Consider the following 27883-nt stretch of genomic DNA (forward strand, 5'->3'; position numbering starts at 1 on the left):
ATCTTTTAATCCGTAACTCGGATTAAAATATTTTCAACATGAAAGTTGCTCAGAACGACGAGACGATTCCGGATACGCAACCCGTTCGTCCGCCACACCCCCCTAACCTATCGAACTCGCAACTTTCCCCCCCTTCGGCTCCTCTGCCCGAAAACACGGAACCCCGGGAATACTTCCCGGATGCTTCCCCCCTTCACCGGTATCACCTCCTACCGCGTAGAACACGTCTAGCTCTGCCTGTTATCCTGTTATGCACTTGCTTGCTATGTATTTACTGTTTCTCCCCCCTCTTCTCTCCGGTAGACTACGAGACCGACGCTGCTGTTGACCAGTTCGACTACGGAGTTGACGACTCCTCTCTCTTGCCAGAGCAACCAGGCAAGCCCCCCCCCCTTGATCACCAGATATCGCCTATTCTCCTCTATACTTCTTGCATTAGAGTAGTGTAGCATGTTACTGCTTTCGTTAATCCTATTCTGATGCATAGCCTGACATTGTCGCTACATCTGTTGATACCTTACCTGCAATCGTAAATACTTAGTATAGGTTGCTAGTTTATCATCATTGGACCTACGTTCTTGTCAGTCTGCCTTGCTATACTATCGGGCCGTGATCACTTGGGAGGTGATCACGGGTATATACTATACATACATACATACTATACAGATGGTGACTAAAGTCGGGTCAGCTCATTGAGTACCCGCAAGTGATTCTGACGAGGGGGCTGAAAGGACAGGTGGCTCCATCCCGGTAGAGGTGGGCCTGGGTTCCCGACGGCCCTCGACTGTTACTTTGTGGCGGAGCGACAGGGCAGGTTGAGACCACCTAGGAGACAGCTGGGCCTGGCCCTGTTCGGCGTTCGCGGATACTTAACACGCTTAACGAGATCTTGGTATTTGATTTGAGTCGGCTACGAGCCTATACGCACTAACCATCTACGTGGGAGTAGTTATGGGTATCCCGACGTCGTGGTATCAGTCGAAGCACTTCAGACGTCAGCGACGGAGCGGCGCGCGCCGGATTGGACTGGAACGCCTGCTAGGCTAGGTCTGCTTCCGGCCGCCCACGCAACGTGCAGGTGTGCTCAGGGCGATGGGCCCAGACCCCTGCGCGCTTAGGTTTAGACCGGCGTGCTGGCCTCTCTGTTGTGCCTAGGTGGGGCTGCAACGTGTTGATCTTCCGAGGCCGGGCATGACCCAGGAAAGTGTGTCCGGCCAAATGGGATCAAGCGTGTTGGGTTATGTGGTGCACCCCTGCAGGGAAGTTAATCTATTCGAATAGCCGTGATCTTCGGTAACAGGACGACTTGGAGTTGTACCTTGACCTTATGACAACTAGAACCGGATACTTAATAAAACACACCCTTCCAAGTTCCACAGACAACCCGGTGATCACTTTTCTACAGGGCAACGAGGAGAGGATCGCCGGGTAGGATTATGCTATGCGATGCGACTGGAGATGCGCTTGGAGATGCTACCTGGATATGCTACCTGGATATGCTACTCGCGTCTAGCTCTGCCTGTTATCCTGTTATGCACTTGCTTGCTATGTATTTACTGTTTCTCCCCCCTCTTCTCTCCGGTAGACTACGAGACCGACGCTGCTGTTGACCAGTTCGACTACGGAGTTGACGACTCCTCTCTCTTGCCAGAGCAACCAGGCAAGCCCCCCCCCTTGATCACCAGATATCGCCTATTCTCCTCTATACTTCTTGCATTAGAGTAGTGTAGCATGTTACTGCTTTCGTTAATCCTATTCTGATGCATAGCCTGACATTGTCGCTACATCTGTTGATACCTTACCTGCAATCGTAAATACTTAGTATAGGTTGCTAGTTTATCATCATTGGACCTACGTTCTTGTCAGTCTGCCTTGCTATACTATCGGGCCGTGATCACTTGGGAGGTGATCACGGGTATATACTATACATACATACATACTATACAGATGGTGACTAAAGTCGGGTCAGCTCATTGAGTACCCGCAAGTGATTCTGACGAGGGGGCTGAAAGGACAGGTGGCTCCATCCCGGTAGAGGTGGGCCTGGGTTCCCGACGGCCCTCGACTGTTACTTTGTGGCGGAGCGACAGGGCAGGTTGAGACCACCTAGGAGACAGCTGGGCCTGGCCCTGTTCGGCGTTCGCGGATACTTAACACGCTTAACGAGATCTTGGTATTTGATTTGAGTCGGCTACGAGCCTATACGCACTAACCATCTACGTGGGAGTAGTTATGGGTATCCCGACGTCGTGGTATCAGTCGAAGCACTTCAGACGTCAGCGACGGAGCGGCGCGCGCCGGATTGGACTGGAACGCCTGCTAGGCTAGGTCTGCTTCTGGCCGCCCACGCAACGTGCAGGTGTGCTCAGGGCGATGGGCCCAGACCCCTGCGCGCTTAGGTTTAGACCGGCGTGCTGGCCTCTCTGTTGTGCCTAGGTGGGGCTGCAACGTGTTGATCTTCCGAGGCCGGGCATGACCCAGGAAAGTGTGTCCGGCCAAATGGGATCAAGCGTGTTGGGTTATGTGGTGCACCCCTGCAGGGAAGTTAATCTATTCGAATAGCCGTGATCTTCGGTAACAGGACGACTTGGAGTTGTACCTTGACCTTATGACAACTAGAACCGGATACTTAATAAAACACACCCTTCCAAGTTCCACAGACAACCCGGTGATCACTTTTCTACAGGGCAACGAGGAGAGGATCGCCGGGTAGGATTATGCTATGCGATGCGACTGGAGATGCGCTTGGAGATGCTACCTGGATATGCTACTTGGAGATGCTACTTGGAGGACTTCAATCTACTCTCTTCTACATGCTGCAAGACGGAGGCTGCCAGAAGCGTAGTCTTCGACAGGATTAGCTATCCCCCTCTTATTCTGGCATTCTGCAGTTCAGTCCACTGATATGGCCTCCTTACACATATACCCATGCATATGTAGTGTAGTTCCTTGCTTGCGAGTACTTTGGATGAGTACTCACGGTTGCTTTTCTCCCTCTTTTCCCCCCTCCCTTCTACCTGGTTGTCGCAACCAGATGCTGGAGCCCTGGAGCCAGACGCCACCATCGACGACGACCCCCTACTACACCGGAGGTGCCTACTACTACGTGCAGCCCGCCGACGACGACCAGGAGTAGTTAGGAGGATCCCAGGCAGGAGGCCTGCGCCTCTTTCGATCTGTATCCCAGTTTGTGCTAGCCTTCTTAAGGCAAACTTGTTTAACTTATGTCTGTACTCAGATATTGTTGCTTCCGCTGACTCGTCTATGATCGAGCACTTGTATTCGAGCCCTCGAGGCCTCTGGCTTGTATTATGATGCTTGTATGACTTATTTATGTTTTAGAGTTGTGTTGTGATATCTTTCCGTGAGTCCCTGATCTTGATCGTACACGTTTGCGTGCATGATTAGTGTACGATTGAATCGGGGGTGTCACACTGCCATTGTCTTCTTACACTTGCCGGTGGAGCTCGATGGTGCGTCCTCGACGGTAGCGCAGCACTCCGAAGAGGTGCGCTTGCCGGAGTGGGCATCAGAACTCTTGCCGGACTTGGTCTTCTTCTTCGCCCCGGGAGCTTCAACGGCAAGTGACTTGTGATCTGTTGCGGCTACTGCTTCCCGGTAGATCTTGTCGGCGCAGATAAGAGCATCCTTCTTGTCGCCAGTGACAGAGACGACACTTATCGGGCCTGGCATCTTCAGTATGTTGTATGCATAATGAGAGGCTGCCATGAATTTGGCGAGTGCTGGGCGGCCGAGTATCCCATTGTAAGGCAATGGAAAATCAGCAACGTCAAAAGTGACCCTCTCAGTCCTGAAGTTCAACTCGCTGCCAAATGTCACCGGCAACGTGATCTTTCCCTTCGGCTTGCTCCTTCCCGGATTGATTCCTTGGAATGTGCCAGTCTCTTCGAGATCGCTATCAGGGATCTGGAGTTTCTGTAGTACCATGGAGGAGATCAGGTTCAAGCCGGCCCCGCCGTCAACTAGCATCTTAGTGACCTTGAGGTTGCGGATAGTTGGTGAAACCAACATCGGCAAGCACCCGACCGCAGTTATGCGATCAGGGTGGTCCTCAATATCAAAGATGATAGGCGTGCTGGACCATTTCAGAGGCTTGCGTGACTCCATGGGTGGTTCCGCCGCATTGACTTCCCGCACCCACTGCTTGAGCTGGCGGTGTGAAGTATGCAGAGAAGCACCGCCGTCAACGCACAGGACCTCTGTGGCTTTCTGGAACTCCTGCTCATCGGTCTCGTCATCATCCATATCTTCATCGTCGTCGTCATCTTCATCCTTGTCGCGGCCGCGGGGAGGTCTATCTCCTTGCCGCTGCTTGGCCTTGCCGCGGCGTCCTCCTCGGTCGGGGCGTTTCTTGCCGGCTCCTCCAGCACCTTCCGGGGCCTTGTCCTTGTCGCGTCGCTCGTATTCAGCCTTTTGCTGCTCAACAAGCTGCTCGACCTTCTTGCAGCTCTGGAGGTCATGGCCCTTGGTGCGGTGGATCTTGCAGTACTGCTTGTTGGTGCCATCCTGCTTGTCGGCGACCGCCATGGCCTGGTAGTTGGTGCCTGCGGCAATCCCCTCGCCGGAGCTACCAGCCTTGGCTTTCTTGGCGCCTCCATTGCCGGACTGCTCAACGACCAGCACATCTTTGCCTTTCTTCTTCCTGTTGTTCCGCCGCCGGTTTTTCCTTGCCGGAGCAGCCCCCTCACTATCAGATCCTCCTGCTTCTGTACTCTCTCCGGGGAGTTTCCTCCCTTCCTCAGCATGCGCACACTTGTTGGCCAGGGCATATAGCTCATTGACGTCTCTGATCTTGCACATCGCCATTTCCTCCCGCATCCTGGGGTTTCGCAGTTCTGATGGAACGCGCTAATTACCGCGGTAGGGTGGACATCTGGGATGTTGTGCTGTACGTGGCTGAATCTCTGAATGTACTTGCGAAGGGGCTCTCCTTCCTTCTGGGCGAGCAGATGAAGGTCGCTCTCTTGGCCAGGAGGCTTGTGGCCGCCTGTAAAGGCGCCGACAAACTGATGGCATAGATCTGCGCAGGAGGATATGGAGTTGTTCGGCAAGTGCATGAGCCAGGATCTGACATTGGGCTTGAGTACCAGCGGGAAGTAGTTGGCCAGGATCTTGTCATCCCGCCCCCCAGCAGCTTGCACCGCGATGGTGTAGATGCTGAGGAACTCCGACGGATGCGACTTGCCATCGTACTTCTCTGGTACGTCTGGCTTGAAATTCTTCGTGCTGGGCCACTGGACTTGCCGCAGCTCATGAGTGAACGCAGGGCAACCTACCGCATACGGCAAGTCGCCTGGTTCCCCTGGCGCATGCATGTCGACAGAGGGCCCAGCGCACTGGTCCGATTGACGCCGCGCTTCTCTTCGGTGCTCGATGCGAGTTCGAGCGTCTTCTTGCTGTCGTTTGTGAAGAACTTGGCGCTGATCACGACGAGCTCGCGGATCTGATGATGCGGTGGAGTTGCTGTCGAGGTGGATCCGGCGAGTCGGCGATCTTGGCCTTCGGGGTGGAGAGTGCATGGTGGTTGCACCCCCACCGGTTTCGTTGCCACCGGCTCGTGCCTGGCAGTCCTGCCGCGGCAGCGATGTACTCGGCTGCCGTGGAGTGTCGCCGTTGGCGAAGCCAATGAGACTCTGAATGGTGGCCCTCCATTCATCGATCTTGTCTGTTGTTGGAGGGTAATCCAGAAGGAGTTGAGCTCGCGCCAGAGCTTCTGCTGGAGTGGTGGGCGGCAGTGGCGAATGGTGCAAGGAGCGGGATATGCTCGGACTTCTAACTATGTTAGAAGGAGCAGTATCATGTCCAGGCGACCGTGCCTCGCTCGTGCCAACATGTTGGCGTGCATGCTGGTCTTGAGCACCCCAAGGTCCACCAGCTCGATCTTGGCCCAACGAACGTATGGCTCTACGAATGCCATGACGCTGTCGGTCCTGCGCCTCCTGAGATGGGTGCGGTGCATGTACGGACGCCGAGGTCTGCGCAGCCTTGTCCTTGGACCTGGTAGCACCGTGAGCTCCCTCGTCGATGTCCGTTCTTCCGCCGGCGTCTGCCCCACCACCCGTTTGCTCCGGTGGTGGTGGGATCGACGCGGACGGAACATCTGCCGCCGAAGCCTTCTTCTTCGGTGGCATGTCGATGAAGAAGATGAAGATCTAACTCGTGTGGACGCCGGATCAGGTTCACACGACCTCGACGCCCCCCTACCTGGCGCGCCAAAGATGTCGGGGAAGGCTGATCCACGAACACCTATGGGGACCGGCGGGCCGGGCCCCTTTCGGTTCGGCGGGAGGCGGAGATTGCACGAAGAGCAGATCGAGGCGAAGCACACGAGCGGTTTTACCCAGCTTCGGAGCTCTCCGGAGAGATAATACTCCTACTGCTGCATGTCTGAGTGTATTGAGTTCTTGCTCGGGAGCGCTGAGTGCTACAGTACACACTAGCTGCTAACGAGACCGAGCGTGAGTGTTTTTCTGTCTTCGAACCCCCCTCTACGTTGCGCATGGGCCTCCTTTTATATGCTAAAGGGGTCACCGACAGGTGGCAACGTAGACAAGGGTAAAAATGGAAAAGGGGTTGTGGTTGGTACAGCTACCTGCACAGTGTATCCTACCTAACCCCGCGGCAGGGGACAAAGGCATTAAATGCCCGTCTACGTTGCCCAAATAGTACAAAAAGGGGACCGTCAGGGACGCCACCGCTCGCCACGATGGCATTCTTGTCAGCGCCGCTTGCCACCGCGCACCGCTGGCTGCACAGCCTCTTGCCACGCGCGCCTGGGAAGGCCCCAGGGCGACACGTTGATGGATATGCTGGAGCGCGGGTACAGGGTGGTAGCTTTGCCGCGGCAAGCGCCTTGCCGCGGTCGTTGTCTTGCCGCGTCCGGAAGCTTGTCGCTCACCGGGCCTTGCCGGGACGCGTGGCGCATCGCGGAAAGTTCCTTGAGATGCCTTGCTTGGCCTTCCCGGCAAGCTCCTCTTGCCGGGGTCTTGTCTCCTTGGCTTGAATACTTTGTTCTTGAATGGCTCCACAGGAACCTCGGAGGACCTTGGCGATCACCCGGCAAGCCTTGCCGCGGGGTGCTGCAACTGCCCGTACACGAGTTCAGGATACTAGGGTACCCCTACTCTAGTACACCGACATCAAGCAATTCAGTTGACAAACTGAAAGAGAAAAAGAAAAAATTTTACAAACTCTGTTTGCTCTTGTTGCTGTAAACATGAAAAGCCAGCATTCAGGTTTCAACAAATATTATGAACTAACCATTCTCACAATAACACAAAGGCCTCACAATTACTCATATCAATAGCATAATCAGCTAGCGAGCTATAATAACAAAACTCGGATGACAACACTTTCTCAAAATAATTATAACATGATATAACAAAATGGTATCTCGCTAGCTCTTTCTGAGACCGCAAAACATAAATGCAGAGCACCTTTAAAAATCAAGGACTGACTAAACATTGCAATTCATGGTAAAAGAGATCCAGTCAAGTCATACCCAATATAAACCAATAATAATGGATGCAAACGACAGTGTGCTCTCCAGCGGGTGCTTTTTAATAATACGGATGATGACTCAACATAAAAGTAAATAGATAGGCCCTTCACAGAGGGAAGCAGGGATTTGTAGAGGTGCCAGGGCTCGGTTTTAAAATATAGATTGAATAACATTTTGAGCGGCATACTTTTGCTGCCAACGCAACAACTATGAGATGACGATATCTTCCATGCTAAACAAATTATAGGCGGTTCCCAAACAGAATGGTAAAGTTTATACTCCCCTTCCTCCACAAGCATCAATCCATGGCTTGCTCGAAACAACGAGTGAGTCCAACATTCAACGGGTCGCAAGGGGAGTTTTCTTTGCAATTATTTTGATTTAGTTTGCATAAAGCATGGGACTGGACATCCCGGTGACCAGCCATTATTCTAGTGAATGAGGAGCGGAGTCCACTCCTCTTGAGAATAACCGCCTAACATGGAAGATAAGGGCAGCCCTAGTTGAAACATTTGCTGCTCGAGTATACAAAATAGAATTTCATTTGAAGGTTTGGAGTTTGGCACATACAAATTTACTTGGAATGGCAAGTAAATACCGCATATAGGAAGGTATAGTGGACTCATATGGAATAACTTAAACAGTCGTAAACATTTATCAAAATTAATTTACACCGAATACAAGCATGAGTAGGATATAATCCACCATGAACATAAATATCATGAAGGCTATGTTGATTTGATTCAACTACATGCATGAACATGTGCCAAGTCTAGTCACTCAATTCATTTAAAGGAGGATACCATCCCATCATACCACATCATAATCATTCTAATAGCATGTTGGCACACAAGGTAAACCATTATAACTCATAGCTAATCAAGCATGGCACAAGCAACTATAATCTCTAAATGTCATTGCAAATATGTTTACTTCATAATAGCTGAATCAAGAACGATGAATCATCATATTTACAAAAACAAGAGAGGTCGAGTTCATACCAGCTTTTCTCACCCCAATAAGTCCATCATATATCGTCATTATTGCCTTTCACTTGCACGACCGAACGAAGTGTATAATAATAAGAGTGCACGTGCATTGGACTAAGCTGGAATCTGCAAGCATTCAACTCAACAGAGAAGACAAGTAATATGGGCTCTAAGTTACAATAAACAATCATGCATATATGAGCCACTAAGCATTTTCAATATGGTCTTCTCGACCCCCAAAGAAGGAAAAGAAGAAAAAAACTATTTACACGGGAAAGCTCCCAACAAACAAAAGAAGAACGGGAAATATTTTTGGGTTTTCCTTTTTAACTACTACAGCAAAGATATAAACTACTACTATTTTTTTTGGTTTTCTTAAGGTTTATTAAACACATAAGAAGAAAGCAGGAAAAAGAAAATAAACTAGCACGGATATTACAGTGAAAGAGTATGAACACCGACATCTAGCAATGAGTGTGTGTGAACATGAATGTAATGTCGGTGGGAAATATGTACTCCCCCAAGCTTAGGCTTTTGGCCTAAGTTGGTCTATTGCGAGGGATGGCTTGGCGAATACCCGTAAGTGAAGCTGGGGTCATACTGTGACGCAACGGCTATAGCCTCCTGAGCTGCAATGTGGCGTCTAGCTGCCTCCGCTCTCCTCTCATACTCATCTGCCTCCTCTCTGGTAATAACATATCTTCTTTTTGTCTGAAAATCAAAGTAGGTAGGAGCAGGAAGAGCAATATGGACCACATGACGTTTGTTAAAGATTAGTCGACACTGGAGAGGTGGCTCTGTCCTATCAGCAAACCGGTGAGAAACCATAGAATCAAAATCTAAATAAGAAGGAGGTAACTCCATATCACCCTCACGAATGTCTATCTCAAGAAAATTAGCTAAGCAGGTTGCATAAATTCCTCCAAAGAAATCCCCGTTATGTCTATTCTGATGCAACTTGCAAGCTACGATGGCTCCCAAATGATAAGATTGGTCTCCTAACACAACACTTCTGAGAATGCTGAGATCAGGAACACATAGGTGACATACTTCATCCTTAGCATTAATACGTCTACCTATAAAGAGAGCAAAATAATGTATAGCAGGAAAATGAATGCTCCCCAAAGTGGCTTGTGTTATGTCTCTAGATTCCCCCCCCCCAGTTATTTTAGCAAGAAAGTCTCTATATTCAGATTTAGGGGGATCCCTGACATTACCCCAAGATGGAAGTTTGCAAGCAGAAGTAAAATCCTCTAAGTCCATGGTATAAGATTTGTCATAAAGGTCAAACATGACTGAAAGAGAATTTTGCGAAGTTGAAAACTCAAACCTCCTCACAAATGAACTTGTGAGATCATGATACTGGGGGCATTTGTTAGCTTCAAAGTCCTCAACCCCGGCGTTACTCAAACATGCGCTAAATTCTTCTTTGATTCCCACTTGATTCATATAATTTTCCGACGGCCATTCACAGGGCCTCACAGGAGCGTCTCTTGGTGGTTCCTCGTCAGCGTCACGTATTGCAAGCCTGGGACCTTGCTCCCTTGAAGGGCCACCTTGGAACATCCTCCTAAACATATTGTTTCCTCTGAAAAATTTCTGAAAATTTTAGTAACTTCAAATAAAAGTGAACCAACTTCAATAAAATTGATAGCAACAACTCCTACAAGTGCCTAGAGCCTATATAAAGCATTGGAACTACTTGGAACCATATAAATTTGACATGCAAGCTCAAGAACATGGTCACCTATGCAGCACAAATTTGCAATAAATAAAGCACTAGAACAAAAACTAATTGGACCAATGGAGGAGTCACATACAAGGGAACAATCTCCCCAAGCAGTTTTGTGAGAGGTGCTTTGAGCAAGGAGATCGAAAATCACAGCAACGGGGGCTGGAACTCGTGCTTGAGTTGGTTTTTCATGTTTGTGTGAGACAGAGGAAGAAGCTGGGTGCAGGAATAAGTGGAGGAGGGCCACCATGGGCCCACGAGGCAGGGGGGCGCACCCAGGGGGTAGGGCGCGCCCTCCACCCTCGTGGCCAGGTGGCAGCTCCCCCCGCGGTGATTTTTGCATAGTAAATTCTGAAATAATCCCGAAAAAATCATATTAAATTGGCATGGCATTCCGAGGACTTTTATTTTCGGGATATTTTTATATTGAGCGGATAAGTCAAGAGATAGACAGAAAATACTATTTAACTTTATTTGTACTAAATAACAGAAAATATAAAGAGGGTACAGAAGGTTGTGCTTCTAGTTTCATCCATCTCGTGATCATCAAAATGAATCCACTAACAAGGTTGATCAAGTCTTGTTAACGGACTCATTCCGATTAACACGGAACCGGAGAAATTTCGAATGACACTAAGTTACCTCAACGGGGATATGAAAATCCCCAACAATAAGTATATCATACTTTTTCTTGACAGTAGGAAGAGGAAATTCAAAACCTCCAAATATAATCGATGGAACTTTTTCAATAGAGTTGATACTGTAAACTTGAGGTTGTTTCCTCGGAAAGTGTACCATGTGTTCATTGCCATTAACATGAAACGTGACATTGCCCTTGTTGCAATCAATAACAGCCCCTGCAGTATTAAGGAAAGGTCTTCCAAGAATAATAGACATACTATCATCCTCAGGAATATCAAGAATAACAAAGTCCGTTAAAATAGTAACGTTTGCAACCCCAACAGGCACATCCTCACAAATACCGACAGGTATAGCAGTTGATTTATCAGCCATTTGCAAAGATATTTCAGTTGGTGTCAACTTATTCAAGTCAAGTCTACGATATAAAGAGAGAGGCATAACACTAACACCGGCTCCAAGATCACATAAAGCAGTTTTAACATAATTTCTCTTAATGGAGCATGGTATAGTAGGTACTCTGAGATCTCCAAGTTTCTTTGGTACTCCACCCTTAAAAGTATAATTAGCAAGCATGGTGCAAATTCTAGCTTCAGGTATCTTTCTTTTATTATTAATAATATCCTTCATATACTTAGTATAAGGATTTGTTTTGAGCACATCAGTTAATCGCATACGCAAAAAAGATAGGTCTAATCATTTCAGCAAAGCGCTCAAAATCCTCATCATCCTTTTTCTTGGATGATTTCAGGGGAAAAGGCCTGGGTTTTTGGACCCATGGTTCCCTTTCTTTACCATGTTTCCTAGCAATGAAGTCTCTTTTATCATAGCGTTGATTTCCTTGATTGTGGGTTATCAAGATCAACAGCGGGTTCAACTTCTACATCATTATCATTACTAGGTTGAGAATCAACATGAACATTATCATTAACATTATCACTAGGTTCATGTTCATCACCTAATTGTGTTTCAGCATCAGAAGTAGAGATATCATTCGGATTCTCAGGTGACTCAGCGATAGGTTCACTAGAAGTTTGCAAAGTCCTATCATTTTTATTTTTCTTCTTTCTAGAAGAACTAGGTACATCTATATCATTTTTCTGAGAATCTTGCTCGATTCTCTTAGGGTGGCCTTTAGGATACAAAGGTTCCCGAGTCATTCTACCGGTTCTAGTAGCCACTCTAACAGCATAATCATTCTTCTTACTATTAATTTCATCAAGCGCTTCTTTTTGAGCTTTAAGTACTTGTTCTACTTGAGTGGTAACCATCAAAGCATGTTTGCTAACAATTTTAAGTTCACCTCTAATATCAGCCATATAATCACCCAAGCGTTTAATCATATAAGCATCTTGTTTTAATTGACTACCAAAATAAGCATTAAAGTCATCTTGCTTAAACATAAAGTTATCAAACTCATCCAAGCACTGACTAGCAATTTTAGTAGGAGGGACTTCAGCTATATCATATCTATAGAGAGAATTTACCTTTACTACCTGTGTCGCGATATCGGGAGGTTCTTCAGTAAATAAGTAATTGAGATCATATACTTCTTCAACAGGCGGTAAATTAAGACCGTGTATTTCTTCAATAGGAGGTAAATTCTTAACATCTTCGACTTTAATACCTTTTTCTTTCATAGATTTCTTGGCCTCTTGCATAACTTCGGGACTAAGAAATAGAACACCTCTCTTCTTCGGAGTTGGTTTAGGAATAGGCTAAGTAATTGGCTCAGGAACTGGCTCGGGAGGTGCCCAATTATTTTCATTAGCCAACATATTATTCAATAGAATTTGAGCGTCATCCGGTGTTCTTTCCCTGAAAAGAGAACCAGCACAACTATCCAGGTAATCTCTGGAAGCATCAGTTAGTCCATTATAAAAGATATCAAATATTTCAGGTTTCTTAAGAGGATGATCAGGCAAAGCATTAAGTAACTTGAGAAGCCTCCCCCAAGCTTGTGGGAGACTCTCTTCTTCAATTTGCACAAAATTGTATATTTCCCTCAAAGCAGCTTGTTTCTTATGAGCAGGGACATATTTAGCAGAGAAGTAATAAATCATATCCTGGGGACTTTGCACACAACCAGGATCAAGAGAATTATACCATATCTTAGCATCACCCTTTAACGAGAACGGAAATATTTTGAGTAAATAGAGATAGCGCGATCTCTCACTATTAGTAAACATGGCAGCTATATCATTCAACTTAGTAAGATGTGCCACAACAGTTTCAGATTCATAGCCATAGAAAGGATCGGACTCAACCAAATTAATTATATCTGGATCAACAGAAAAATCATAATAGTCCTGATCAGGAACACAGATAGGTGAAGTAGCAAAAGTAGGGTCGGGTTTCATTCTACCTCTAAAAGATTCTTTACTCCATTTAATTAGTAACCTCTTAAGTTCACGTCTATCCTGGCAAGCAAAAATAGTTGCAGAAGATTCAGCATTAAAAAGATAACCCCCAGGAATAGCAGGCATAGGTTCATCGTCACTAACATCATCATGTTCAGGTTCAATAATTTCTCTTTCTCTAGTCCTAGCAATTTTCTCATCAAGATATTCACCAAGTGGCATAGTAGTATCAAGCATGGAAGTAGTTTCATCATAAGTATCATGCATAGCAGAAGTGGCATCATCAATAATATGCGACATATTAGAATTCATAGCGGTAACAGGTTTAGGCGTCGCAAGCTTACTCATAACAGAAGGAGAATCTAGTGCAGAGCTAGATTGCAGTTCCTTACCTCCCCTCGTAGTTGAGGGTAAAATCTTGGTCTTAGCGTCTTTCAAGTTCCTCATAGTGTCCAGCAGATATAAATCCCAAGTAACTCAAAGAATAGAGCTATGCTCCCCAGCAACGGTGCCAGAAAAAGGTCTTGATAACCCACAAGTATAGGGGATCGCAACAGTTTTCGAGGGTAGAGTATTCAACCCAAATTTGTTGATTCGACACAAGGGGAGCCAAAGAATATTCTCAAGTATTAGCAGCTGAGTTGTCAATTCAACCACACCTGGAAACTTAGTATCTGTAGCAAAGTGCTTAGTAGCAAAGTAATATGATAGTGGTGGTAATGGTAAAAAAAGTAAAGACAACAAAAGTAACGTTTTTGGTATTTTGTAGTGATTGTAACAGTAGCAATGTAAAAGTAAATAAGCGAGAACCAGTATATGGAAAACTTGTAGGCACTGGATCAATGATGGATAATTATGTCGGATGTGGTTCATCATGTAACAGTCATAACATAGGGTGACACAGAACTAGCTCCAGTTCATTAATGTAATGTAGGCATGTATTCCGAATTTAGTCATACGTGCTTATGGAAAAGAACTTGCATGACATCTTTTGTCCTACCCTCCCGTGGGAGCGGGGTCCTATTGGAAACTAAGGGATATTAAGGCCTCCTTTTAGTAGAGAACCGGAACAAAGCATTAGCACATAGTGGATACATGAACTCCTGAAACTATGGTCATCACCGGGAGTGGTCCCGATTATTGTCACTTCGGGGTTGCCGGATCATAACACATAGTACGTGACTATAGACTTGCAAGATAGGATCAAGAACTCACATATATTCATGAAAACATAATAGGTTCAGATCTGAAATCATGGCACTCGGGCCCTAGTGACAAGCATTAAGCATAGCAAAGTCATAGCAACATCAATCTTAGAACATAGTGGATACTAGGGATCAAACCCTAACAAAACTAACTCGATTACATGATAAATCTCATCCAACCCATCACCATCCAGCAAGCCTACGATGGAATTACTCACGCACGGCGGTGAGAATCATGAAATTGGTGATGGAGGATGGTTGATGATGACGACGGCGACGAATCCCCCTCTCCGGAGCCCCGAACGGACTCCAGATCAGCCCTCCCGAGAGAGATTACGGCTTGGCGGCGGCTCCGTATCGTAAAACACGATGATTTCTTCTCTCTGATTTTTTTCTCCTCAAAGGCCAATATATGGAGTTGGAGTTGGCATCGGAGGGCCACCAGGGGGCCCACGAGGTAGGGGGCGCGCCCAAGGGGGGGCACCCTCGTGGACAGGGTGTGGGCCCCCTGGTCTTCTTCTTTTGCGAGGATTTTTCTTTATTTTTTCTAAGGTGTTCCATGGAGTTTCAGGACATTCCGAGAATCTTTATTTTCTGCACAAAAACAACACCATGGCAATTCTGCTGAAAACAACGTCAGTCCGGGTTAGTTCCATTCAAATCATACAAGTTAGAGTCCAAAACAAGGGCAAAAGTGTTTGGAAAAGTAGATACGACGGAGACGTATCACACTAGCACCCACATCACACAAGCCATGATAACAATGATCTCCAATTTTAACAAAAACAACAGGCATGCCAACAATAGGTCTATGTTTATCTTTAGTATCGGATTTAGCAACTCTAGCAGCTTCACCACAGAGATAAATAACATGCCCATCAATATTATCAACCAAGAGATCTTTAACCATAGCAATATTAGGTTCAACTTTAATTTGTTCAGAGGGTGTAGGTGTTCTAGTATAACTCTTACGAACCACGGTTGAAGCTTTAACATGATCCTTTATTCTAGCAGGAAAAGGTGGTTTCTCAATATAAGCAGTAGGAAAAATAGGATCAGCATTATAAGTAATAGTTTCTTCTTCAACTTTAATAGGTTCTACTACTTTAACTTCAATGGGAGGATGATATTTAAACCACTTCTCCATAGGGAGAACAACATGAGTAGCAAATGTTTCACAAAAAGAAGCTACTATCTTAGAGTCAAGTCCATATTTAGTGCTAAAATCACGAAAGGCATCGGTATCCATAAAAGATTTAACACAATTAAACTTAAGGTTTATACCTGACTCCTTACCTTCTTCGAGTTCCCTATCTTCAGAGTTGCATTTAATTCTTTCCAATAAGTCCCATTTGAATTCAATATCCTTCTTCATAAAAGAGCTAGTACAAGAAGTATCGAGCATGGATCTATCATTATGAGAAAGTCATGCATAATTTTTTTGAATTATAATTTATCTTGAGAGATCATGATTGGGCGTGAATATAACATTGACTGAAGCCTCTCCCAAGCTTGAGTGATACTTTCTCCTTCACAAGGCCAAAAATTATATATATAATTCCGATCATGATGAACCAGATGCATAGGATAAAACTTCTAATGAAATTCCAATTTCAATCGGTTGTAGTTCCATGATCCAATATCATCACATGGCCTAAACCATGCCAATGCATTTCCCTTCAAAGATAAAGGTAAGACCTTCTTCTTCACAACATGATACATCATTTTGCATCATGTTTACGTACTGTTATTTATGTTGTTTTATTGTATAATAATGCTTTTTGAGTAATTATAATGCCTTTTCTCTCATAATATGGAAGGTATACAAAAAGGGGAGAATTCTGGCAGCTGGAAATCTGGACCTGAAAAAGCTACGTCTGGCTACCTATTATGCACAACTCCAAATGAGCTGAAACTTCACATGGATTTTTATGGAATAAATAAGAAATAATGGAGCAAATAAGTACCGGAGGGGGCCACACTGGTGAGCACAAGACGACAGGGCGCGCCTAGGCCCAACGGCGCGCCCTGGTGGGTTGTGCTCATCCAGGCCCACCTCCGGTGCCTCTCTTCTGGTACATAAGTCATTTTGACCTAGAAAAAATAAAGGGAGGACTTTCGGGACGAAGCGCCGCTATCTCGAGGCTGAACCTGGGCAGGAGCACTTTTGCCCTCCGGTGGAGCGATTCCGTCGGGGGAACTTCCCTCCCATAGGGGGAAATCATCGTCATCATCATGACCAACAACTACCCAATCTTGGGGATGGATATCTTCATCAACAACACCATGTCATCTCAAACCCTAGTTCATCTCTGTGTTCAATCTTTGTACCAGAACTATAGATTGGTGCTTGTGGGTGACTAGTAGTGTTGATTACATCTTGTAGTTGATTAGTATATGGTTTATTTGGTGGAAGATTATATGTTAAGATCCATTATGCTATTTAATACTCCTCTGATCTTGAGCATGATTATCATTTGTGAGTAGTTACTTTTGTTCTTGAGGTCACGGGAGAAATCATGTTGCAAGTGATCATGTGAACTTGATATGTGTTCGATATTTTGATGATATGTATGTGTGATTCCCTTAGCTGTGTCATGTGAACGTCGACTACATGACACTTCACCATATTTGGGCCTAAGGAAATGCATTGTGGATTAGTTATTAGATGATGGGTTACGAGAGTGACAGAAGCTTAAACCCTATTTTATGCGCTATTCCGTAAGGGACCAAATGGATCCAAAAGTTTAATGCTATGGTTAGAATTTATTCTTAATACTTTTCTCGTAGTTGCGGATGCTTGCGAGGGGGTTAATCATAAGTAGGAGGTTTGTTCAAGTAAGAACAACACCTAAGCACCGGTCGACCCACATACCAAATTATCGAAGTAGAGAACACAAATTAAGCCAACATGATGAAAGTAACTAGACGAAATTCCCGTGTACCCTCAAGAACACTTTGCTTATCAAAAGAGACCGTTTTGGCCCGTCCTTTGCCTCAAAAGGATTGGGCTAACTTGCTGCACTTTTGTTACTACTACTGTTACTTGCTCGTCACAAATTACCTTGCTATCAAACTACTCTGCTACTTACAATTTTAGCACTTGCAAACATTACCTTGCTGAAAACCACTTGTCATTTCCTTCTGCTCCTTGTTGGGTTCGGCACTCTTACTTATCGAAAAGGCTATAATTGACCCAATATACTTGTGGGTCGTCAAGGCTATTTTCTGGCGCCATTGCCGGGGAGTGAAGCGCTTTTTGTAAGTGGAAATTGGTAAGGAAACATTATTACTACATGCTGAAATTTATTGTCACTTGCTACTATGGAAAACAATCCTTTGAGGGGATTTGTCGGGGTATCTTCACCTCGACCGGAACCACAATTAGTTTCCCCTCAACCTACTGCACGCATTGAAAATATTGAATATGAAATTCCTTTGGGTTATGCATTGGAAAAGTGGGAGTCGACCTTGAAATTTGTGTTCATGCCCATGGACACGATGTAGATCCTATCATGGAAGCTTCTTGTGACAACATTTTTTTCCTTGATATAATATCATCTGGTATTTATGAATTGATCCTTAATCGTGGTTCCGACCATATTTTCTCCTTGATTCCATTTCTCAGACAAGTTAAAGCACTTGTCTTCTGCCGATCAACACATCTCCGCAACCTCTATTTTGATCTTCCTTCGAGTATTACCCTCCAGTATCTCGAGAATATCAAAGAACTGTGTTGCTTCCTATGAGTCTTCATCTAGTATTGCTTCTACACGATTTCGGGTTTCCCTCGGTGAGGAAGTCCTGGACTAGGGGGTGTCCGGATAGCCGAACTATCATCATCGACCGGACTCCAAGACTATGAAGATACAAGATTGAAGACTTCGTCCCGTGTCCGGATGGGACTTTCCTTGGCGTGGAAGGCAAGCTTGGCGATACGAATATGTAGACCTCCTACCATTGTAACCGACTCTGTGTAACCCTAGCTCTCTCCGGTGTCTATATAAACCGGATGGTTGTAGTCCATAGGACGAACAACAATCATACCATAGCCTAGCTTCTAGGGTTTAGCCTCCTTGATTTCGTGGTAGATGTACTCTTGTAATACCCACATCATCAATATCAATCAAGCAGGACGTAGGGTTTTACCTCCATCAAGAGGGCCCGAACCTGGGTAAAACATCGTGTCCCTTGTCTCCTGTTACCATCCGCCTAGACGCACAGTTCGAGACCCCCTACCCGAGATCCGCCGGTTTTGACACCGACATTGGTGCTTTCATTGAGAGTTCCTCTGTGTCGTCACCGATAGGCTCGATGGCTTCTTCGATCATCGACAACAACGCAGTCGAGGGTGAGACTTTTCTCCCAGGACAGATCTTCGTATTCGGCGGCTTTGCACTGCGGGCCAATTCGCTTGGCCATCTGGAGCAGATCGAAAGCTACGCCCCTGGCCGTCAAGTCAGATTTGGAAGTTTGAACTTCATGGCTGACATCCGCGGAGACTTGATCTTGGATGGATTCGAGCCACAACCGGGCACGCCGCACTGTCATGATGGGCATGATTTAGCTCTGCAGCTGGACAGTGCCCTGGAGGCCGCACACGAGTCCGCTCTGACCCTCAATTCGGAGCCGGCTGGGCAGATCGAGGACGGGTGGCTAGACACCGCCTCGGGAGCTGCAACCTCTATGGAGATGGAGCCGAATACTGATCTTATCCCTTGTGAAGCTCGTGACTCCGAGGTGCCGGACTCCTCGCCGAACTCCGAACCTCCCACGCCCCTCCAATCGAATCCAATTGGGCGCCGATCATGGAGTTCACCGCTGCGGACATCTTTCAACACTCACCTTTTGGTGACATCCTGAGTTCGCTAAAGTATCTCTCGTTATCAGGAGAGACCTGGCCGGACTGCGGTCAGGACGGCTGGGATGCGGACAATGAAGAAATTCAAGGCCCACCCACCACCCACTTAGTAGCCACTATCGACGATCTAACCGACATGCTAGACTTCGACTCCGAAGACATCGACGGTATGGACGACGATGCCGGAGACGATCAAGAACCAGCGCCTACTGGGCACTGGAAAGCCACCTCAACTCACGACGTATACATGGTGGATACACCAAAAGTAAGCGATAACGAGGAACAACGGGACATGGCGAAGGACAACTCCCCCGACAAACAACCAAAACGGCGACGCAAGCGCCGACCGAAGTCCCGCCTCGGTAACAACGACACCCATACTGACCCAGCCTTAGAGCAGGGCGAAGCAGCGAACGACGAACACGCCACCAAGCAACCATCTGAACAGGATGAATTGGACAAGCAACCCATCCCCGGTGAAAACAACAGTCCAGACGATCTCACACCGGACACATCACCGGAGCATAAGAATATTCATAAAAGGCTTGTCGCCACTGCAAGAAGTTTGAAGAAGCACAAGCGGAAGCTCAAAACAGCGTAGAACGCACTCAGAATGAGACGGAGCAAAGTACTCAATACCGCAGACAAATACGGCGATAGTCACCAGGCAAAGAGCTACCCGAAGCGCAAGCTATTGCCCGAATTTGACGAGGAGGCCGTAGAGCCCCCACAGTCAAAAAAGAAAGAGGCCGCCTGGCCGGATAGACGACCAGATGACAGGCTAAGAGCGGCAAGCGACGCCGCACACAAGCCGGCACACGATCCACATAAGGATCCTCGCAAAAAGGATGGCCGGTCAGGTCCATCTATGGGACAAAAATGAAGACTCCAGGGAGCAACACAACCCGCCAAGTGTTCGAAGACAACGGCACACCTAAATACAGGGGCTCCGCACACCCACTATGTTTCACCGATGAGGTATTGGATCATGAATTTCCAGCGGGATTCAAACCCGTAAACATAGAGGCATATGACGGAACAACATACCCCGGAGTCTGGATTGAGGATTATATCCTACACATACATATGGCCAGAGGAGACGATCTCCATGCCATAAAATACCTACCCCTCAAGCTCAAAGGGCCAGCTCGGCATTGGCTCAAAAGCCTCCCAGAAAATACCATTGGAAGTTGGGAAGAGCTCGAGGATGCGTTTCGAGCAAATTTTCAGGGGACTTATGTCCGCCCTCCGGATGCAGACGATTTAAGTCACATAACTCAACAGCCCGGAGAGTCAGCACGCAAATTCTGGAACAGGTTCCTCACCAAAAAGAACCAAATAGTCGACTGTCCGGACGCCGAAGCCTTAGCAGCCTTTAAGCATAACGTCCGAGACGAATGGCTCGCCAGACACCTCGGCCAGGAAAAACCAAGAACAATGGCCATGCTGACAAGCCTCATGACCCGCTTTTGCGTGGGGGAAGATAGCTGGCTGGCAAGATGCAGCACCAGCGACCCGAGTACATCCAAGGTCAGGGATGGAAACAGAAAATCACGACGCAGAAAAGATCAGCGCCGGAATAAGGAAAATGGCCCAAATAGCACGGCGGTCAACGTCGGGTTCAAAAGCTCTCGGCCGAATAATAAAACACTGCCTCTTAAGGACAACAGTGAGCTATCGAACCTAAACAAAATCTTGGATAGGATATGTCAAATCCATAGTACCCCCGAGAAGCCTCCAAACCATACCCACAGAGATTGTTGGGTCTTCAAGCAATCCGGCCGACTTAATGCCGAACACAAGGGGCTCGACACACTAAGCGAAGACGACGACGAACCCCACAAGCAGCACGCCGGAAAACAGAAGACTTTCCCACTAGAATTCAAAACAGTGAACTCACTTCATGTGATAACAAGGAAAAATAGTGGGGCACCTGCTAAAACACGCGCCGCACGGTCCACCCCAGCAGAGTCCCGAAATTGGACGTTTAAACCAATTACTTTCGACCATCAGGATTACTCCGGAAGTGTTCGAAACGCAGGAGGGACTGCTTTGGTATTGGATCCCATAATCGACGGACTACAATTCACACAAGTCCTAATGGACGGCGGTAGTGATATAAACCTGCTATACCAGGATACCATCTGCAGAATGGGGATAGACCCTAACAAAATTCGTCGTACCAGCACTTCCTTCAAAGGAGTGACGCCAGGCCTTTACGCCAATTGCATAGGCTCTGTACTACTAGAGGTCATGTTCGGTTCATCCGACAACCTCCGTCGCGAAAAGCTTATTTTCCATATCGCCCCATTCAAAAGTAGCAATCAAGCACTACTGGGACGCGAAGCTTTCGCCCGCTTTAACGCAATACCGCATTACGCGTCTCTTACGCTTAAAATGCCCGGTCCACGCGGCATAATCTCCTTAAAGGGTAACTCCGAGTGTTCCTTGACCACGGAAAACGTGAGGCTGCCTTGACAGCCACACACTGATCCGACCTTGTTGGTCAAAGCCCCTAAAAACAGGTCATTCAAACCTCGGACACGGTTAGACGAGTCCGGCATAAATAAACAAGGGGCTTCCCAGCCGCATACCTCTTTACAAGGGGCTGCACGTACAAAACGATGAGAGCCAATAAAGCTCAACTTTATTCATCTTCCAAATCATACTTTATTTTAAATACATCTTTTGCACGATATTTTTTCCAAACTAAGTTCTTCTCTTTTACAGATGAAGCACGTGCTACACCCGTCCAGGATACAGCACAACGGAGACACAGGTGCAGACGTGCAGCAGGGACCCGTTGCAAGGATTCTTTTCAGATTAAGGCCCTGCGTAAACCTTTTTTACTGTCTCTTGTTGATACACATCCCCCGGTTTCCTACCATAACCGAGGAGGAGGCTGGCGTTTTGGCATCGGCCGCGTCAGAAGTTCTCACCCGTACCTGGACACTAGGGGCTTAGGGCATTGTTCTGCCCGGTATCATAAAGACCGAATACCTCAGGGAGTGTTCGGCGTCTCGAGTTAGGCCTTATATGCATCAGCTCTGAATCATGTCTTTGGTCAAATGTTGGGTTTGCTCGGCTCCTATGTTTTGCTGCCTTACGTTCCACTCCATTGGCTAACGCGGTACCAGGAGAACTACTGCGATTGTGCCCCAGTTCGGCCGGGCGAGCACCTCAGTAGAGAAAGCCGAAAACTGACTGTCATGATATAGCGAGAGACTAGTCAACCACTCGATCGATTACTGGAATGTTTAGAATTCCTCCACTTTGACGAAGGACCGCTTCCCTGTAAGGCACATACGCGCCCCGAGTTTGGAGAGCGCGGTGCCTCTAGGGGCTATATAGTAGCCCCACCATCGAGCTCATATGGCTAAGTGAAAGTGATAAAGCATTATAGTCCGGTTGCCTAGTTTGCTATGCTATCACCTCCTTCAAAGGACCAAGACGTTGGATTAAGTGTGAAAAAGCGTTCTTTTTTGCAAACACCCCCGCACCCTGTGCGTGGGGGCTGAAGCCAAAGACTGCCATCTTTCAGGTTATACATACATATACGGCCGCACAGGAGATAGTTCAATACTTGAACGCACAAGTATAAAAAGCCGTTACATTATAAACATGATCTCACAAATCATACATGTCATTTAAACATAACATCTTTCGAGCACTGCGACTCTATTAAACGAGCGCCCTGCAGGACTTCCTCAAAATAGTGCTCGGCGGGTAATCGGCTTTTGTCCGAACCCCGGCATGCAACATCGGTGGCATCCATCTCCGCCCAGTATGTCTTAACACGGGCGAGAGCCATCCGTGCACCCTCTATGCATGCCGACCGCTTCATCGCCTCGATATGCGGCACCGCCCCAAGGAATTGCTGCAACAAGCCAAAATAACTCTCAGGCTTGGGCCTTTCTGGCCACAGATGAGCCACCACATCCGTCATGGCAAGTCCGGACAATCTATTCAGCTCAGTCCACTCAGCCAGCCGATCAGTCAACGGAAGTGGACGCTCCGGACTATGGAATTGAGACCAAAAAAGCTCTTCCATTTCTTGATCCTTCTGGCTTCGGAAGTGCATGACTGCGTCCGCCGCACTCGCCGCCAAATCCAGATAAGGATCCTCCGCACCCCACAATTGGCCCAACTGAGCATACTTCGGATCCGTGAACTTCCTACGCAGCAGAAAGGGCTTTGCAGCCGCAATGTCTCCGGCCTGGCGCAGTTCCTCCTTCATAGCCCGCATCGCACAACAGGCATCCTTGGCTTCGGCGGCGGCGTTCTTCAGGTCCTCTTGCTCCGCTCGGCGTTCTCTTTCAAGAACCTCATAGCGGTCGGTAGCATCTTTTAATTTCACGGCCATTCGGGCCATCTCCTCCCTGCTTCGGCAGTGAGCAGCCTTTTCGGCTTTTAGCTCTTCCGCTGCCTTCGAGGCAGCCGCATCACTTTCCTGGCTTGCTCCTTGGCTCGAGCAAGCTCTGCTCGAAGGTCTTCCACAGCAGCGGCACCATCTGCATCAAGCATACAAATTGTAAGGAATGGGCATCAGCTCCCTTACTAGGTGACCGCGGAGAAACCACCTACCTTGTGACTCGTCAAGTTGTTTATTGACCAGTGCGATGTCCGCATCCGCAACGTCGAGTTGCCGCTTCAGCTCGGCAACTCCATCAGTCCGGCTGGCCACCGAACGTTCCGCCACCTGCATAGGAAAGGCGACATTCTATAACTGAGATTATGATCCTCGGCATGCTGTCGCTTTCGACAGCATGCCAAGTCTCAGGGGCTACTATCTATACATGGCGCACTCCATGTGCAAAAGTGTCAAAAGGTATGTCATTTTTTGCGTACCTCAAACCTCGTCAGCAAACTTTTGACGGCCTCATGCAACCCGCTCTCGGCGGATGAGATCCTTTCAATCACCATACTCATTAATGTACGGTGATCTTCTGAGATAGACGCCCTCTCGAGCAAATCCTGCAGCTCCACCGGCTGTACTCCAGTGGGTGCCGAACTCCCCGGCCCCGCCGGACTCGGGGTGACCCTCCGTGACGACACCTCAGGGTCGTCCGGCCCACCTGACGGGGCGGCAGATGGAGGCATTTCGCTCTCCATCATCTCCGGACGAAGGTCCCCCGAAGATGAGCTCTGCTGAGAAGGGCTGAGATCTGAACTACAAGGTGAAAACTTCGGTTACCCTTAGAAATAAAGTAGGGATGCCCCCATTACAAATTCCCCCCTTTTACTTACGGCTCGCTAGAGGGCTGATTCCTTTGGGGAGACTGTGCGGCCGGGGCTCTTCCCGGCACAGGACCTTCCGGTGCAGATTTCTTTCCCCGCTTTGAGGCCTTGGCCTCCGGGTCTTCGGAAGTGGTCCTCTTCTCCCCCTGGAGGGAGGGATTCTCGATTCCCCCCTCGCTGAAAGCCTCCTTGGTAGAGGTGGTAGTTTCCCTGTGCTCCCCTTCGCCCTCCTCCGAAGGTGCAACCTCCAACATTTTGATTAACACGGGATCCGGCGTGGTCTCAGGGAGGGGGGCCAGACACCGTATCAGTTTTGCTTGCGCTATCCAGTCCTGTCCAAGGGATAGTTGGTTAAAAGGCAAATCCATGATAGATAAATGGACAATGTATCCGGACATAGGGCTACTTACTTGAGTATCCGGGCGATTGCAGCTTAGGCCAGCGTCCTCGGTCAAGTCCGGACGCATCTCTTGTGATTCGAAGAACAGTTTGTACATCTCCACGGGTATCAAACCCATGAAGTGTTGGAGAGCTCGTGGTCCCTCTGGATTAAATTCCCACAGGCGGAGGGGGCGACGTTTGCAGGGCAAAAGGCGCCGAATCAGCATAACCTGTATCACTACGACCAGATTGATCTCCCTTTCTTGGAGGTCTCGAATCCGGCCCCGCAACAGGGGTACATCTTTGGACGACCCCCAGTCAAGCCCTTTGTTGACCCATGACGTCAGCCGTTGTGGAGAGCCCGGGCGAAAGGCGGGCGGCGGCCTCTGCCTGCTGCCCCTGGGAGCGGTGATATGGAACCACTCCTGTTGCCACAAGCCGAGCTCCTCTTGAAAAGGGCCCTCGGGCCATGGAGCATCGGCCCTCTTGCTTATAACCGCCCCGCCGCACTCTACCTGACGCCCCTCAATCATATTCGGCTCCATGATGAAGGTTTTGAGCCACAAGCCGAAGTGAGGGGTAGTGCGGAGGAAGGCTTCGCAGACGACAATGAATGACGAGATGAGGAGGATGGACTCCGGAGCCAAGTCATGGAATTCCAACCCATAGTAAAACATGAGCCCCCTCACGAAGGGATCCATCGGGAAGCCTAAACCCCGACGGAGGTGATACACGAACACGACACTCTCGCCGGGCTCGAGAGTAGGAATAACTTGCCCTTGGGCAGGCAACCTATGCGAAATCTCGTAGGTTAAGTACCTGGCGTCTCTCATCTTTAGCACATCCTCTTCCATGACGGAGGAGGGCATCCACCGGCCTTGTAGGTCGGAGCCGGACATTGTCGAAGGTCGAAAGTACCCGAATCTGGAGCCCTAGGTGTTGGAACTTGGGGCAAGGGGCGGATTCGATTGAGGATTGAAGAAAAAGAACGGGCCTTGGTCTCATTATAAAGAGGGAGAATACCAAGAGCCGACCCCGTGACCATTTGGAACCCGCCTTCGATGGAGGGGGCGTGGCAACGGGCGCGGTTGGGTTACCCACGTCCGTATTGATGAGAATCCCGGAATAAGGGGAACACGATCTCTGCTTCGACAAGACGTGCCAAGGAAATCGCTTCGCTAAATGCGCAGAGGTGGTATAATAAAAATGATTCGAGTAAAGGCTTGGTTGTGGTGTGACGTCACGCCACAAAATACGTCAGTACATTGAACTTGTGTAAATATTATTCTCTCTATGGTGGTATGTGGAATTTATTTTGCAGAGCCGAACACTATCCTGGTGTTCACAATCTTCTATAAATTATTCGGAGGAGGAACCCGCCTTGCAATGCCGAAGACAATATGCGCGCCAGACTCGTCGTCATTGAAGCCTGGTTTAGGGGCTACTGAGGGAGTCCTGGACTAGGGGGTGTCCGGATAGCCGAACTATCATCATCGACCGGACTCCAAGACTATGAAGATACAAGATTGAAGACTTCGTCCCGTGTCCGGATGGGACTTTCCTTGGCGTGGAAGGCAAGCTTGGCGATACGGATATGTAGATCTCCTACCATTGTAACCGACTCTGTGTAACCCTAGCCCTCTCCGGTGTCTATATAAACCGGATGGTTTTAGTCCATAGGACGAACAACAATCATACCATAGGCTAGCTTCTTGGGTTTAGCCTCCTTGATCTCATGGTAGATCTACTCTTGTAATACCCACATCATCAATATCAATCAAGCAGGACGTAGGGTTTTACCTCCATCAAGAGGGCCCGAACCTGGGTAAAACATCGTGTCCCTTGTCTCCTGTTACCATCCGCCTAGACGCACAGTTCGGGACCCCCTACCCGAGATCCATCGGTTTTGACACCGACACTCGGGTTCTGAGTTATTAGTCACTCGAGAACACCGATAAGTGAATCGATTCCGCAATCCGATTCAATAAGTCTAAGTAATCTCCGTTGCTTATGAGTTTAATAATCCTTCAAGTCATTCCATCTTGATCGGCTATATAATTATCGTGCTAAATTTTAACTATGCTATCTGGTCCTTCGTCCGGAAACACAATTGATGAGCTAAGCTTACATCGATTTTTCCTCGTCATATCATTTCGCCTTGAAGAGCAAGCTTGATTTTGATTTTGTGTCGTACCGATGGTTCCAATAACCTTTCGCTTCATCATTCCTTTGACTTGATGTCATTGTCGATCGACTACATCGTCTTGAAATCTCTCGACAATTGTGTCGTGATCATCATCAACATTATATAACCTTCCAAGATATCAATCGACTTCATGATGAGAAATACCATCCTTGCCCCCCGATTATTTTTGTACCATCGAAAACATTATTGCCTGCCCTCTAGCACAATCTTGTTCATGTTATGGAGCTCCTTGCTATCCAGCTTATGTTATGTCCTACCTAGCAATATTACTATCCCTTATGTCAAGAATGTTGTGAGAATTTCACCACCTCTTAAGAATTCTTGATACAATAAATACGTATCACCATCACAATCCTAACATTGAATGTGCTGCTCAGTCCACATCACCGGGTACACTTTTCTATCGATGTATAATTATGGATGTTTTCCCCAAGCATACCCATTATATCATTTGGTCCGATCATTCCTATCACCTTGTTTACTCAGTTTTGGAAATCCATCCTTATGGAAATCTCGACGGCTGAGCCCGTGGGCCCCATCCTCATCTTTTTCTTACTAAAATTGTATGACTTAATTTATAAGTTGTTTCCGGTGGATCCTTTGTGTATCCAAAGACTGACCTGTACCAAATGACCATGTCAATACTATCCTGAAGCATGACCGTGGTTCTCCGAACATCATTAAGAACATTGGAGGCACAATGCTAAATGTTTCATGATCACTTATCCAAACACTATTGTATGGGGTAAC

The sequence above is a fragment of the Triticum aestivum genome, chromosome 6B (assembly GCF_018294505.1).
Source record: "Triticum aestivum cultivar Chinese Spring chromosome 6B, IWGSC CS RefSeq v2.1, whole genome shotgun sequence".
Lineage (NCBI taxonomy): Eukaryota > Viridiplantae > Streptophyta > Magnoliopsida > Poales > Poaceae > Triticum > Triticum aestivum.